Source organism: Sebastes umbrosus, chromosome 4 (genome assembly GCF_015220745.1).
Source record: "Sebastes umbrosus isolate fSebUmb1 chromosome 4, fSebUmb1.pri, whole genome shotgun sequence".
In the NCBI taxonomy this organism is placed as follows: domain Eukaryota; kingdom Metazoa; phylum Chordata; class Actinopteri; order Perciformes; family Sebastidae; genus Sebastes; species Sebastes umbrosus.
Genome location: NC_051272.1, coordinates 2153539 through 2168495, shown reverse-complemented (window position 1 = coordinate 2168495; position 14957 = coordinate 2153539). Strand labels below are relative to the sequence as shown.

The window sequence follows — 14957 nt, the reverse complement described above, 5'->3', positions numbered from 1 at the left end:
CCTGTCAAAATCGCCCTCTCTAACAGACAAGAGAGGGAGATAAAGAGAGATGGAGTAGAGTGAGAGAGAATATATTCTAGAGAGCCAATTTCACTGAGGGGATAGAAGCGTGGTAGTGCAATTATGAAATATAGCTTTCTGTTTCAATAATGACCTTTTCTCCACAGGCTATATATAGGCCAGTGTAAATGATTCAGAGAATGTCGTATAGATGATGGCCTATGGATTCCTGCGGAGAGCAACGGCAGTTTCGAGTGAAAAATTGTTTCTCGATGGCACTATGTTGAGCAAGAATGGTGGAAGTGACAGCTGGGGACACCGGAGAAAGCAGTGTAGGACACTTCACCACTACGCCTTTCCCAAGTTGTCGTCCTTATGCAGCTGTTAGTCACTTCCAGCTATACTTGGTGTGTGTGTGTGTGTGTGTGTGTGCACGCCTATGTGTATCTGCTGGAAGAAGGAAAAAAGGGCAGTCTCGTCTGTTTTTCTTTCACCGTAATTAATCACCAGAGGATCACATGATTGTTTCAGCCCAAGATTAATTTTCATAAAAAAAAATCCTTCAGCACAACTTTTTTTTTTTGCTGCTGCAAGTCACACATGAAAGCCCAACTAAACATGGTCTCAGCACTGCTGCCAGTTGTGCCAAACACCCACTCTGGCTACAGCACTGCTTACTATGCATCTGTCTGGATAGATACTCAGAGGTGGTACAAGCCAGCCGTTCTCCGTTCTGCAGCTGAGCCAAAGTTGAAGGGGGAGAAAAAAAACTGGGGTCAGGAACTGAAGGAACTCCTTTCTGACCTGCTAATACATGAAACAGACACTGGTGGAATTTCAAAGCTGCTGGAAACCAGAAAACATGTCTCGCTGAGTTAAAAGCAGAGACAGGGACCCTTGAAATATTTATGCTTAACCACTTACCAGCAGCAAATTACACATGCACATATTTATTAGCGTGTTTACATGCACATTAGCATGTCTACACTCAGTCATTAAGAGCTGGTCATCATGTTTTCTGTTTACAGTCCTCCTAAAGGTATGGAAAGTACGGTGTAACTCTTTTGCATTTATGCAGACACAAACTCTAGGCTGGACTATAAATCCTCCTACAATCTATATTTTGGCTACAAAATAATTTATCTATTGATTATTTTTGGAGTGATTAATCAGTTTAGAGATTGGAGCAAATATGATTTAAAAAAAGTTGTTTTTATAAAACGGTCGCTATATCCTGACAGTAGTACATGAAACGGGTAACAAAGAAAAATCATGTTCCTCTGTGTCCTCCGGTGCTCCTAACGGCATCTGCAAGATTTCACAGACCAGAGGAAAACAAGCAGTAACAGCTGATCTGAGGTCTGCTGTCCAGCTGCCGTCTATGAGAGCCGGCTATCAATCACTCGCAAACTCCAACCAAACGGTGAAACTAGGCAGCGCTGATCAAATATGAATCAATATTCTGTTACGTTAATGCCTATTTCTCTCCTCAGATGTTCTCAGAATCATCTTGTAGTGCACGGTTTAGCTGGAAAATGAGAAAGTTTGTGACGCCGCCGCCATTGTGAAATCTGTTGAAGGAACGCCAGTCCGGAGCACAGCCAATAGGAACGCTCTCTCTCTGAAATGACCTGTGATTGGTCAAAGTCTCCTGTCATGGGCTAGATGTTCTAAAGCCTGAAAACAGAGCCATGAGGAGGAGCAGAAGTCTAGTTTTCTCTCAGAACACTTGAATTATAATATGATGAAAGGTTATTATGGAATTTTTTCTTCCCAATGATGCAAAAAATATACTGACTACTGCCACTTTCAGGGTGCAGTGGGTAGGATTTGGTGGCATCTAGCGGCGAGGTTGCGGATTGCAACCAACTTAAACTTCTCCCGTGTACCAAGCGTGTAGGAGAACTACGGTGGCCAACTCTAAAACGTGAAAACGCGAATGGCCCTCTCTAGAGCCAAGTGTTTGTTTGTCCTCAGTTAAGGAGGACCCGCTCCCTATGTAGATATAAAGACTCATTCTAAGGTAACAAAAACACAAGGATTCTTATTTTCAGGTGATTATACACTAAAGAAAACATACTTATTAATATTATATATTCCATTTCTGCCAACAGATCCCCCTAAATGTTACATACTGTTCCTTTAAAAGACTGAGAAATGCTGCAAATATTCTATAACATGAAATATTAAATCGATAATGGAAAGTGTTTTCAATGAATCTTCTGTAGAATGAATAATTGAGTAATTGTCCATCAAATCTTTAGTGTCTCTATTTCAACACTAAATCATGATAAAGTGCCAGATTGACCTTGCTGATGATGTTTCTTATAGCGGCGCATTCTTCCTTTTTTGTGTTGGCTTACTGCAGATATGTTTGTCCTGATTATTTACAGTATGACTGGACGGTGTGGTTGGTTTAAAGGGACAGTGTGTAGGATTTGGCAGCATCTAGCGTCGTGGTTGCAGATTTCAACCAGCTGAGTACTCCTCCGCTCACTCCTCCCTTTCAAAGACTGCGTTAACATGAGCCGCCGAGTGCAAAACTGTGGTAACGCTGTTCGCCTCGCTCAGAGGCCATCCTCACCATTATAACACTACTTTAGGAGCAAAGGAGTCTAGACGGCGGCTGGCGGTACCACGGTTTTGCACTCTGCAGTTTCACGAGCTACGGTGGCCTTCAGGTAACACAGGGAAGCGAAAGGCTCTCTCTAGAGCCGGTGTTTGGTTTGTCCTTCCTGTGCAACTTGGCGGACTCTGTGAAGAGGACCTGCTTCTTATGTAGATATAAACGGCTCATTCTAAGCTAACAAAAACACAACAATTCTTAGTTTCAGGTGATTATACAATAACGAAACCATAGTTATGAATATTATATTCTATTTCTGCTAATAGATCCCTTGAAATGTTACACACTGGTCCTTTTAAGTCTGGTGTTGTTGTAGCTGTTCTCAGTTTAATTCGTTTGGATTTAGAGGATTATTAAAAGTAATAAATTCAATAAAATCAGTTTCTTTTTCAGCCCTAAACACACTCGCTCCCCCCCTCCCCTCCTCCGCACACACACACCACTGCACCCATCAGCCGGTGAGGAGAGGCCCCCCTGCGGAGCCAGTGTACAGCCATGCCCGACGACTCCACACTTATTATCATGATTGCCTGCAAAAGGTGGCGGGACGCTGAGTCCATTCGCTCTGTCAGACGGCTTCATAAAGCGGCTGCCGATGGCTCCCAGTGGGCCCTCATCAGCGGCAGCGAGCAGCGGAGCGCCTCAGGACTTTTGCTCTCTTGAAGTGACAATAGTTTTCGCTGCCGATAGAGGGAGAAAAGAGAGAGCAGGGAAAGGGTAGAAAAAACAAGATGGCCGCCGCCGAGCAATAGGCATCTGTTGAATACCTCACAGGGAGGTCATCCAGGAAGTAATGAGGTGAAACGCCGCCGCGGAGCAGTAGCTGTCAATCAGTTTGGACAGTGTTGGGTTATAATGAGTGCCTGTTGTGAGTGGTAAGCACCTACATAACTACAGTAGGCAGCCTGGCTGACGTAGACCACCTTTAGCCTCCGCCGGCTGCCTCTCTCCCGGTAATCTCCTTCATCCTTCATCCTTCATTCCTCCTCATTGACAAGTAGGCAAGTAATGCAGCCCATGGACCATTTCCCGAGCATAATCCAACATCTGTCTTGCACACATCTCTTGCTTTGGCATTACAACCTTCACTTCCACCCTCCCTCCCTCCCTCCTCTTCCTCCTCCACCTCCACCTCCTCTCCGTCTTCCACCCCCCTCCGGTAGCCGTCACAGCTGCTGAACGATTTCCTCTCACTGGGAGGCTCCTCCGAGTCACCGTGGCAGTGTCAAACGAGGCTCCTATTTAAGCTCATTAAATGTTTCCAAGAGAATAGGAAATCAATGGTGCATACCGGTGCGCGAGAACTTTTCTCTTAATTTAATTTCCCCTCCCCCTTATCTGTTTGCACATCTCTCTCGTTCTTTTCCTCACATCATTCTCGCTTGTTCTTTCCAGCCAGTCGTTCTCCTTTAAGTGGTGGAGGTGGTGGTGGTGGTGGTGGTGTGTCGGGGGGGCAGAAACAGTTGCCTTCACAAACCATTTCGGACTCGTATTCGTGACGGGCACCATAGTGCGAGGCTGTCCAGACTTTTCAGTGTTGTTTAGCCCTCACCACATGGAGGACAATCGACTTGAAAGTTTTGCTCACACTGACCTCAGCCCCGGAGTTTCAGCTTTTGTTTCGGGCCCCGCTGTTAAGGGAACAGGTTTCGACCAGAACAGAATGTTGCTTTGAACACATGTAGGGGAGTGAAGCTTGGGGATGTTTTGGATTGAGGTGATCCCAGTTTAAACAGAATCCCACCTCATGCTTCCTTCCGTCTTGACTTCCACATACCTTCTCCTATAGAGAGGCAAAGTCCCGCACCTTCTGGTGAACCACCACAGGACTTCATTTCAGAGAAATATGAACGGTAGTCAACGGAGAGAGACATCATTTTTTGATCCCGTTTAAATTGTGCCATGAAGCACACATATGTTTGTCAATTTAAAACACAATTTTTAAAGTAAAGAAAGTTTCAGTTTGTCGTAGTGTTATTTAGTTTTGTGTGAAACCGCTCAGTGAACTACATCTTTCATCTCGCACAATATATATCACCAACACTAGCTAGCTATCTAACTGAGCTATGTTCCACGCACAAATGAGACGTTATCTTACCTGATGTGATTTATCCGGCGACTTCTGGTCTTTTTATCAGCCGGGAAGGGAAAGAACGAGCAAATCCCGTTGCTGGTGTGAGTACATTCCAGTAAGAAACACACAATAATCATCGCTTCAGAGAGAGAGACGTCACTTACGTGACTTTTGGGTGTGTCGTCTTTCTAATTATGTATTTTCACAGTCTGAAACTTCAACAGTTTTACAACAAACTGCGACTTGTGACCGTTCCGTCCTCCGCACGGCGATTGCCTCATTTATGTTATGGTTCCCTCTAGGGATGTTAATAATTAACCGTTTAACCGTTAAACGACATTAAGCATTTTAACCGATTAACGCTATCAGTTAAAACGGTTAAAAGAAATATTAATAATTAATTAAAAAGCTGAGAAAAACTCGGCACTTTAAGGGGAAAAGCTGGTCCACCTTAAGAGAGTCTGAGCCGGCGTTACAGATACAGGAAGTCGGCTCCCGTCTATAGCTCGCTTGAGCGGAGGAGTTGTAGCCTCGTAGCATTTATTCACTGACAAATAAAGTGTAAACACCTATGTTCACAGCTAGAACACCACGTCTGTCGAAAACTCGATGAACTTTCCCTGCGCTGACAGACTGTATGTGTGTGACTACGGGGAGCACGAAGCTACCAGCAGAGCTACAGATGCTAACGTAGCACAAACACACACACTGTTTATCGGACGATCGCTATCGTTACTCCGGGCAGACACACAGCTAACAACTAAACTAAATGTGCATTTGAGACTTTTACTGGGAAAGTGGCTGCATGTCCGCGACACTACACGCAGCATCCAAGTTATCTATCTGCTAAGTTAACGCACTCGGACTGTGAACTGGAGACTCAGTTGTCTGTTGTCCTCATACACTGCAGCTGGTACACCGCTGCATGCGAGGCACAAATCTTGTCGGTTAACGGTTAATAATCGGTTAACGAGGGTCAGTTATCGGTTAAGAAACTTTTTCAAAATTAGCATCCCCAGTTCCCTCATAGCATTGGGTATAAATCTGAAATATTGCCAAATAGGCGCTTTTGGCAACTCTCTCTTGTCCCGTGTGTGTGTGTGTGTGTGTGTGAAATCTGACACCTGCTGCTCAGTGCTAAGATTCTGTACGGAGCAGACACTTTCACTTTGTAGTGTCCGTCGTCCGACTATGTGTTGATAACACAATGCTGATACGCCAAAATGAACTAAATGGGTTTTATTTATATAAAAAAAGCGTAACGCCAGTGGGGGCGGTTGGTAAGTAATGTAATCAGTGTGTGCCTGACCACCGGGTAACACCAGTAACACCGACTACCGTGGCCGTTTATATTTTTTCCAATATAAGGTCCCACGGTGGTCCACCTGAAGGGGCGGGACTTCACCTCTCTATTTTGTCCATCTCTGTCTTTTGCTCATCAGAAGTTTTTCTTAGATCACGGCGTGTGTGTGTGTGTTTGTGTGTGTTTGTGAGTACATGATGTCTGGCCGGGCTTTGTTTCTGTGTGAAACTCTGCCTGGGGGCTGGGCCTACACCTTCTCTGGAGCTCCTGTAATTGCTCTTTTGGGGCCTTGTCTCTGGCGCTGAGCCCGTCTCCATCACTCTCACTCTGTCTTTCTCCCTCGCTCTTTGGCCTCCTCCCTTTCTTTTTTTTTCTGCCCTCGCTGCGACCCCCTTCCCTCTCTTCTCTCCCTGCATGGCTCATTATGGCTGATCCCCACCTGCCCAATCTGGGAATTCTCTTTACACACACACACACACACATACAGAGCCACTCAGCAGTTTTCAGAGCTGCCTGTCGCTCGGATGGTTTGTGTGCTATCTGCTATAAAACAGCTTTGCTAATACTGTTTGGCCGAGAAATGGAAACAATAGCGCCGTCACATTTTTTTCCCCTCTCCAACTGCTGCAAACAGACAGTTTCTCATCTCTGTTCTGGCTGTCGGAGCGCCATTTTTCATAAAAACCCTGGCCCTTCAACCCCAGCGTCCTGCCTTTGTATACATTATAGCCTGAGCCTCGGGCTCCGAACCACAGGCCCGGTCTTTTCCATTTCCATTCCAGCCCTCCTTCCAGCCTGTCAGCCCCACCATGCCTGTTCCCAGGCTAGGGGGCTCACTTTGAAGGATAATGGATATGGCCAGTTGCAGCTGCTCAGTAGCAGGGCACTATCATAGGAGTTATCTAAGGGCCTGAGTGGCCTGTGATGAATGGCTGGGAGCTGTGTGTCTCCACCGATCAATAAGCCACTAGCGCACAGATGAGCTAGATGCCCCCTCGCTCTCCGCTCCCCCGCCCCCCCATCCACACATGCATCTCCCTCTCATAATCTCCCACTATGTTTGTGAACTTTTCCCTCCAATTCATGGCCTGAATTGGACCATTGATCTTTTATCCTTGGCTTGTTTTAAAGAAAAGGGCCAGTATCTCCTCTCCACCCAAGCATGCAAGGTTTCTGACAGCACTTATTGCTACACTGGCGGCAAAGCACGCAAACATTACTTTGGCCTGATCGAAGGCTCCGTAATCGGAGAGGGAGAGCAGAGAAAATGAGGGAAAGAAGAGCATGAAGCTGCTGCTGCTACTACCCCCACCCTGGAGCACCGCCGAGGCTCCCATCACAAGGCTGATGCAAACACAGGTCCCATGTGGATGTACACACTTGTAATGCAGACAAACACACTCACACACACACACACACACACGCGCGCATATACCAAACAGTCTTTCTGTCAGGGCTCATTGAGCGCAACCTGTCCCAAAGCACCCACAAAGCCCCACCCAATCTGAATTGAAATAGGATGCTGTCAGTTTACCCTCTCCTTTGTCTCATTGTTGTGCATACATGTATGCAAGGTCTCTCCAGACCACCAAAGTGTGTACATTTGTATTTCTACTGCACAACAACAGGTGTGTCATAGCGACTGCATGTGTTGGTTTTTGATCTGTGTTTTTTCGCTCTACCAGCGAGGGATTTGCGATGAAAAGAGCGGACTAGAAATCTCTCTCTCTCTGCCTCCTCTCCCGGGACTTTCAGTAGTCTATATCTTCCTCTCTTCCTCCTCCTCGTCTCTCGCCTCTCCTCTCTCCTCCCACCTCGCTCCTCGTCTCTCCTCTCCCCCTCTAGCTGTGATCTTCCCTTCTGATCTGCCGTTGTCTCTGTCACAAAGAGCAGATTCTCAGCCTGGTAATTGCATGTCTGCTGGCCACCACACCTGTTGCTGTCAGTGCAGTGGTGTTGGGGAGAGGGGGCATCTACGCCCTCTCGCCCCCGGTGCTATAACCCCCCCCTCCATCACCACCACCTTTCGCTGCGGGGTGTAAACCCAGAGGGAGGTGGGAGTGCAATATGGCGAGCGTGTACATGTAGGGTGCTCTCACTGTTGATTGTGTTTATCTGTAACCTTGAGCTTCACCTCTAGCGCCTGCAAATGCATGTGTCTCAAACCTGGCCAGTGCTGATGCTTTGCTCTCTCTCTCTCTCCCTCCCTAATCCTCTCCTCTCTCCCCTTATCCAGAGCCCGGGCCCTTAATGAAGCTGGGGGTCAGCAGCAGTGTGCGGCTAATTGGCCAAGTTTGCCCGGGGCTCCGGCTGCCTGTGATTGAAGTGTCCAGCGAGGGCCCTCTGTGCAGCCGCCGCTGCACCCTACTCTGTTCCACTCCAACAGCCAAGACGCTCACTGCACCCCTGTCTGCCTCTCCCTAGTGAGTAGCACCCGAGGTCATTCTATTTTCACTTACACTGCCTGTACTTTGTCCAGTTTTTCTTTCTACTTGTATTAGTTTCACACAACGAAGAGTCCTCAGGCTCCAGCTTTCCTCTGAATCACTTGTCCCGCGTGTCATTCCCTGTTTCTTCTCACAAACATTTATCTTTTGTGCCTCATTTTTCAAAGTCTTTCCGTGTCTGTATTTTTTTTTTTATTGCTAGACTTTCATTCCACTTGGTCCCAGCATTTTCTCACTTCCCTTGGCTTCTACCACCCTCACACTCTTTCTCCTCACTTGCCACAGTGGGATTCGGGCAATTACTACGGTCCCCCATTGGCCAGCTGCCAGAGGGAAAAAAACAACAACTTCCAGCCCCTATTTCTCTCACGAAGGACCCAACAGTCCCAACCCTGGCCAAGCTATATCACACTGTTCTGAGTTAACAGGAGGAGTTGGAGGCGACGGCGTACAGAGGGGGTGAGGGTGCCTCTAATTAGTCGAGCCTCCACTTTCTATAACGTTAAGGCAGTCCTGGCTCCCATTGTTTGGCTGTCAGTACGAGAGTAGAGGTAGCAGGGCGATAGTGAGCTCTGGGGAGCGGACCGAGCAGATAGGGTGTGCAGAGCGGAGGGAAGGGAGCGAGGCAATAGCTTTTGCTGCCTAGCAGATAGCCGACCGTCCCACCTGGGAGATACACGGGCGAGGGGTCAGCCCCCAAGTGCCACAGCACACCAATGAAAACGCTTTTTGTTATTACGCTCATAGAAGTGGAACATTGCTGGCTAGTAAATGGTCAACACGGTGTGTTTGTGTGTCAGGAAACAATGGTCCAATTATAAGTCAAGTCCTGGCCTACAGCTTAGGATAAGTTATACTCTGTCAGAAGTTTATTTGCACACCAGTAGGTTTCTGTGCTTGTTTATTGAGGGGCTGCAAGTAATTAAATTTGCTCATGGTGCTCATTAAATGAAGATCCCCAGCAATTAACTGCTGCTCTAATCGTTTCATATAGACAGTTGTAAAAAGCTTCTTCTGTTCATACTTCACTCAGAGTGGAAAAACGACCATGTTTTACTGTGATTCACTCAGTCGGTGAGATGAATGAAAAGGTGAGGAATATTAACTAGGCTTGCCGAGGTAGTCAGTGTTACCGGTGTTACCGGTGTTACCGGTGTCACACGGTGGCGGGCACGCGCCAATTACATAACTTGCCCACCGCCCCTGATGTTGTTTTGCTTTTTTTTTATAGAAATAAAACCCATTTAGTTTATTTTTGTGTATCAGCGGCGTGTTATCAACACATCTGCTGCAGCTCCTCCAGACCAACAGAGGTTTTCCGTGTCTTGTGAAGTGACGGGGATCCGCAGCGAGAAACGTTATCGTCTCCAACCAAAACTCCGGCGTCTCCCCCGTTCCCTCCGGCCGCGGTCGGGAGGCTGAGGCAGGAAAAGCCAACACTAGGATCAGCATTGATTCATGGAGAGACCTTGGTCTGGTCAGCTAACATTACTGCCAAGCAGCTGAAATATAGAGTGATATTGTGCTTTTAACTGACGTGTGTCGCCTCACTGTTTTGAGCGATGCTTGTTCATGTCTATGTAGAGCGAGCACAAGCACGAGCAACAGGACACTGACTTTTTTCGTTGACTTAACGGCCACAGGTGTCGCTGATAACAAGCAATTTCCCTTTAATGAGGTAATTGCTTTGCGCAGGACGGAGCGGTCACAGCTGGAGCATCAGCTCCAGGTGGAAACCTGCAGCCTCGCTCTACAGATATTGAGCGCCGTATTTTCTTGTAAAATGTCCGGTATAATCGGTAACACCGGTGTTGTCACGAGTTCATTAACCAGCGGGAAAATGTCCTCACCGTGACATCCCTATATTAACCTATAATTGCACACGATATACAGTATTTGGGTCCTAAACGGTTTCTGTGGTGTACTTTAAAACCCAAAGCTGCCACAGAGCCTCCGGACTTGTCGGTTCCTTAAGTGTGCCACACTCGTCCATCTGTGAAGGGCTTAGCTTGACAGACAACTCCTTTTCTCACTCATCTTCTCCATAATCAGCTGCTTGCTTAGGTCACAACTCTTATGCTCCACTTTCCATCACATTTCCTCCAGTATGCCCGCTAGCGTGCCCGCTGGTGTTAAAGATATACTCAAATGTGGCTCATTTGAAATGTGGGCTACCCCAGGTGGTTGTTCTCTCGCTGTGCTGAATTAATAGAAGTTGGGTGGAGACTGGAGCTCCACTCGTGACCCAAAACAGAGCACATTAAAAATTCACACGTCCTATTTTTAGAGTTTTGTTCACCGTTTTCATCCCTTTGTTGTTCCCACGCTTCATCTCACATCCCAGAAGATGGTGTAAATGTCATGGTAATGACATGCTTTTTGGTATCCATGAGGATTAGGAGGTGTCAATCATTTCTCCCATGAGGCTTGCCTTGGCACAACCCCGGAGCGAAGAGGCTTCTCGGGGATGAATGAATTTGGATGCACAAGAGCAAACAGATCTCTTGTTTTTGTTGTCCTTTTTTTTAGCGGCTGTTTGCGCGACACTGACCTTTTTATCTGCCGTGTTACTTTTAGATACTTTGAACGTTAATCAATGCAGGCAGCCGCACGGCTCCACACTCTTATTCTTGTGTGAGATTTTAGTTTCCCTTTATAAATGTGTTTCTTTGAAGGAAAAGGTAAATAAGACCATTTAATGGATAGCAATACCTTTGACACATAATATTTCAAAGAAGAAGCCCATAGAAAATATTGTTTTTGAAAAAGGCTCCACAGTTTGTTTAGAATATTACCGACGGCGGAGCGCTAACTGTGGCACTTTTTGAAGTTGGTTCAGGTTAATCAAGTGAGGAGGAAGCTGTCCAACATCAAAAAGTCCTTTCTATGATATTTGAAATTAGTCAGAATTTAACTATGCACCCCCAGATATGAGAGTGAATAATTCATTTGTCGCACTAAATCAAAGTGATGATCCTGACTTTAATGTCTAGTGATCTATGGAAACTGAAAATGGTTTGTCAAATGACAACAAGTCATGTAATCTAAAGCTCATTGCTATGATAAGGTCATCGTGGAAGAAAACGTAAAAAAAACCAAAACCCTCATGGTCATGCTATGTTTATTATTCTTTTGGTCATGAACCACAGAGTAATTTCTGTTTTCTCTGCGGTGATAAATGCATAATTCAGTTCCAGGGTTTAAAAATTCATCATCACCAAAGCAAGGTATTGCAGCGCCGGCATTAAAACTAACACCTTCAGAATGTGGTTAAAAATGCTCCAAGCCCCCTCCGGACAAACCTGCCAGATGATAAACTTAAATCACCGCAGGCCAACACAGACACAAGGCCCTCATCAACCAGCCTACGTTTGGTTTCGCTCATCGAACACGGCAAATGCCACGTCCTCTCGGTACCGAAATAATACAAAACACCTTGTTCCTGACTCATCACCGCTCCTCCTCCGAGCTCCCCCAACTCCAACGTGGTACCGCAGCCCTCCAGTTTTTCCATCGCCCCCTGCGAATATCCAAGCTGTCGAGGCTGACTGGGCTGAACGTTTTTCTTGCCAGGGCACAGTTGGAACAGATCCGGCCTCCGGGCCACATACACTGCTCCACTCCAGCCCCTGCAAACAAAGCCTTCCCCGCGCAACTGTCATCTAAATGCTAAGCGCTTTGGATCGCCACGGTAGATTCCTTTTGTACATACTTAATCATTTATTTTTTTTGAGACTGCTTGTTCTTTTGGAACGTGATAGCTTTACAGCTTGCTGAGCATGAGCTGCTGTTTGAGCAGATTTGAGCAGATTTGCGCTGAATTATCAATCGCGAGAGAGCCTTTTGTTAATCAACAAGGTGTGCGATTGCAGAAATCTGTATAGACGGTACAGGTGCTTTTTGTGTGGTTGCTCTATTTGAGGATTATGGGCTTTTCTTTACTCGGAGGCATACTTTTTTTTTTTGGAGCAACAAAGTGTTGTAATGGTTATCTTTCAGACGATGGTATAAGGGCTGTCTGCCAAGTTAATCGCCCATCTGCACCCTTGGGGGGGCTGAGAAATGTGGCCGACGGGAACATAAGCTAAACAGCCAGGCCCACTTTAAGGGGAGGCACGATTAGAGACAGACTCCAGACGAGCCTCTCAAACAGTTTCATATCAAATCCACAGACATACAAATCTCCACAATGATCTGCCAAGTTCCTGCAGGATTCACTGGAGCAGGGGATAGCAGAATTTCACACCCCCGCCAGAGCCCCCCCCGCTCCCCTCCTCCTCAGCCATCACTGGACGACGCTTGGCAGCAGAGGGTGATGGGAAACATCTGCGAAAGTCTGTGTATGTGTGTGTGCGGATGGTTGAATCCACTCACCAGATAAAGAATTGTGTTTTTACGTTGTTGTTTTTTTTATTAGTTTTGGAGGCATCTTTTACATGGCAGCCGACGAGTCAATTATTCTAACATAGATCTCACAGTGGAATGAGTGAAATATGAATGTGGATGCAACATCCAAACTGTTTTAGTAGTTAAAGGCTCCGGGCTGATGTTTTTAGAATCGATTCTGCAGCCCTGTTGGCAGATAAACGAGCAGGAGCAGAAGTGGGAAGAGATGATAATGCACTTCCTTTGCAGCCAAATTACTTCCTGTGGCTGGCAGAGAGGAAGTAAAGGCAGCCCCCTGTTGGCTTCATTTTCCTATTTTTACTCATTTTTCTTCACAATAACAATGTGGTGTTTGCATGCTGACTATTATATTGTCAGAGAAAAAACAACAACCGAGAGACAATGATTCAGCAGGTCCTCTGGATGCTCCTCTGCAGCTGCCAGAGATGTGACTGCTCAGAGTCACTGAAGTCTCTTTTATTTGGGTGTGCTGAGCAATATAAATAATGAAATGAAGCCAGTAATTGGTGGTTCTTGGTAATTAGGACCAAGCTGTCAGCTAGCAAAGTTGCAGTCTGATGGCGGTGCAGCAAGGGCAGTAATTACTATTATCTATGGGGGTTGTTGACACAACAATAATCCCATTCTTAACCGGGATAGGGGGGGGCTTATGTTCGCCGTCCCCATTTTTTAAGAGGTTCATCCACAATAAAACAGCTGACTAAGGGTGTCGTGATTCTCCAAATCCTCGATTCGATTTTCGATTTCAACACATCGTTGTTGGACTACGGAGTCTTGTAGGTAAAGATCAACAGATTGATGGTTTTATATCCTGACTACCGTCATTTACACTTTCAAATTCTTCTTTAAAAAGAGAACTAAACTGCCACACTTTCGTTTCCGAAGCAGAACTCGAAAACTATTTAACTTATGAACTTCACATTTGGTATGATGGTCGACAGTGTGGTCTAGTTGTACCTTTTGGGGTTTTGGAAGTCCAGGGTGCCCAACATTTTTGAAATTTTTCCAAAAGGGCAAAACCTTTGGCCCTACTTTAGCAGGGTTCACGCAGTGAGCGGGGGGGGTATGTGAGCCATGCTCACTTTTGCCTTGTTTAGAAAGTGTTTCAAAAATTTGACTACAGCAGTCTACAATATAAGAAGCTGCATCTTTTCAATATCTGTGTGACCCACCTCGGTACATAATCATTACAAAAACAAAACATAAATCCTTCTGCATTACAAGTGTGCTATGATCTAAAAATAGTGTTGTTGTCATTTACTGCCGTGCTCGTTTGTCTCCTCTCTTTTTGTTTTCTTTCTCCTCTGATCGCTGTTTGCCACCGAGGGCAGAGGCGGAGCTTTGGACAGTCTGTTCGTTGAGAGACGGCACTCGGCAGCCCGCTAGCTTGTTGCTCTCGCTACCAACATCAGCTGCTCTGATTCAACAACGTTGAGTTGAAAACACGTGCATGTGGGCTGTAGGTGTTGTTGTGTCGGGAGATGCAGTGACTTGACGTTAAACCCAGTGAGTACAGCTTTATGCCTTCGGATGTACGCTAGTTGGCGTTGGCGGAGAGAAAAAAGTAATCGAAGATCTCACCTTTGATTTCGAAGCTAATTTCAATCGATTTCCGATGAAGAATCGTAATGGTGACACCCCTACAGCTGACGTTAGTATTGTCAGTATTTGTGTAAATGTCCGTCAAGTAGCTAACACCAACCCTTTCCTGTAAACGGAGGGGGGGACCCTCTGGCCTTGAATGTTCTGTTTGGTGACTGTGTGAAGAGCTTGTCCATATTTTTCATTAGTCAAACAGTTAGACTTTTTCCCCTGCGAGCGGTGTGACGCCCAACCATAAACAGCATTATCAACTATCTCAGCAGGTTTTCTAATACCCCTGTAATCCTGTCATTTCATTCATGGATACCGCCTGGGTTATTCTGGGCCTGGAGCATATCTGCCCGCCTGTCTCTGCTCCTCTGTGTGAGAGATTGGATTCCCCCAACTCCCCTCCTGCTCCGCCTCGCCACACACACACACACCAGCACGAGCACGCACGTTCATGCCCGAGTGTTCGCTCCTCTCTTGTCAGATCCCCGTAGTGTAAATGGGCCGGTC

General features: G+C 46.3%; 1 protein-coding gene across 3 annotated transcripts in view; it reads left to right on the top strand.

Moving 5' to 3' along the window:
- plxnb2b (plexin b2b) overlaps positions 1–14957 on the top strand; it is a 294038-nt gene that overhangs the window by 164518 nt on the left and 114563 nt on the right. For all 3 annotated transcript variants that reach the window (XM_037767568.1, XM_037767567.1, XM_037767569.1), the window contains one exon: positions 8240–8426. The gene's annotated coding sequence lies outside the window, so the exon portion shown is untranslated. The remainder of the gene's footprint in view (positions 1–8239; positions 8427–14957) is intronic.